Genomic DNA, 2,063 nt, shown 5'->3' with positions numbered 1-2,063 from the left:
CGACTCAGTTTAGTTCGTACCTGCCCACAAGATTATGCGGATATTACCAGACATCTTGCATGCATACAATTATATACGAGTATTGCACTAGTTTACAGTAAAACATATATTACTTAATTCGCATCGGGTTATATTTTTGAATGTTGAAAACGATGCCAAAAAATTTCAGCGTTATAGGTTTCCAACATAATTAAGTTTTAATGTTGAAAAAATGACTTTGTTCTACGACATTTTACATTCTTTTATAAAGTAAGTTAACGTTATCTCGAAATGCTGATTTCAAGTTTTTGTTATATGAATGTATTGTTCACGTCCTATAAAATGCATTTTTTAAAATATATTTTGTAGAAGATGAACAATACATTTATGACTTTTGATTACAATTTCAAGATAAAGTTAATCTTTTTTAACAAAAACACTTTAAATATCACAAAAGAGTCATTTTTGCATATTAAACCTTAATTATTTCGATAACCTGACGTGCCAGTGAAATTTAACTCACGGCATTCCAGTGAAATTTAACTCACGGCATCGTTTTCAGCATCCAAAAATCTAAAAAAACGCCTTATTCGATTAAAAAACATTTTTTTGTAAATTAATATTATATTTGGGTTATAGGTGGATTTAGCACCAAATCCATGTATCGACACTACGATTTTATCGACAGTGTCGATAATGCGATACGTAGTTCACATCATTTTATAAAAATGATGTTGGTGCCGCTAGCGTACAGTGGCTTTCGCCTATCACGCGAAAAAGGCCGCCATGGCCTCTCTCAGGTTTCTCTCTGCTGTAGCTCTGGTAGCTTAACCTATAATAGCTGTTCATAAGTGATATTTTGATTTGCATCGGTATAAATCAATGAAAAATCAAAGCGTAAAATCAAAATTATGTATTTACATAAAAATTAAGCAGGACCAAAATATGGCGTCATAATGACGTCATAATGACGTCATAACATCGGTTGGTCAATTTTTGGTCACTTGACGTCATTCGTATCAACATGACCAGAATTTGACGTCAAAATAACGTTTGTTTGCTACCATACTATTGCGAATTTATGGCGTTATATACTGTAACTTTATAAAAAATTCTTTTATGTGTATAGTTATTATGTAAGGAAAAAAATTTTTTCTCTTCTATTTTGACTAACTGGATGTTCCGATTTTAATTATAATATGAAAATTTAATGTACTGAAGATGGTCACATGTTAAACCAAAACGTTTACTGAATTTTATTTGAAATATATGATTTAAGCTAAACACATCAAGCGTTGTGGCTGGATGCTCCTTATTATTTACAATTTTTTAATCTTAAGCCACTTATTATTTTATTTATTTAATATATGTGACCTATTAATTTTCAACGCATTGAAAATGTAAATTTTTAAATAAAATTGTTTATTTGACTTTTATATTTATCCTAATCCTACAGTATCCAATTAATATCTTAAGAGTTCGTCGCGTCGCGCAAGATACATTTCTGTCACATTGTATACTTCGATTCTATATAATTATAACCGATAGTTATACGTATCAATAGATGGTAGATCGCGCTCTGAAAATTGTTGCGTGTTCTGCAAACCTTCGAAAAAAAAGTGTTGCAACCTCAATGTTCGCGACTGTATGTACACATCTCAATTCTACACAAAGGGTGCTTTCCAACTGCAATATCCCTAGATACTTTCGTGCACACGGCGACACAAGTTGCGTTCCAATTGCCCGTTATCTAGAGTCCCTATAATAAGAGTCAAGACATAAGACCGGATGGACGCCATTGTTGGGCGCCGGCCGGAAACAGCAAATAACGGGTGGTACAAATAGACGCGTTCGCGCCTGTTTGTACTACTACACCATGAAACAGTTGTTCACACCAATTCACAGATTCACTAACCATCGAAAGCGCCTAGAAATGGCGGCGACCAATCACGAGGGCGTCGCCCCTCATGTCTTGGGGGTGATCCCGGTTAACCACGGCTCGATTGGACACCACCAATCACAGCGACTGGTGCTTAGGAGCTTTGTAGTTTCAAGCGCTGTGAGTGGCTCGTGTCCAATTGAGC

This window comes from Trachymyrmex cornetzi, unplaced genomic scaffold (genome assembly GCF_001594075.2).
Source record: "Trachymyrmex cornetzi isolate Tcor2-1 unplaced genomic scaffold, Tcor1.1 scaffold439, whole genome shotgun sequence".
In the NCBI taxonomy this organism is placed as follows: Eukaryota; Metazoa; Arthropoda; class Insecta; order Hymenoptera; family Formicidae; genus Trachymyrmex; species Trachymyrmex cornetzi.
This window is presented reverse-complemented; position numbering follows the sequence as displayed.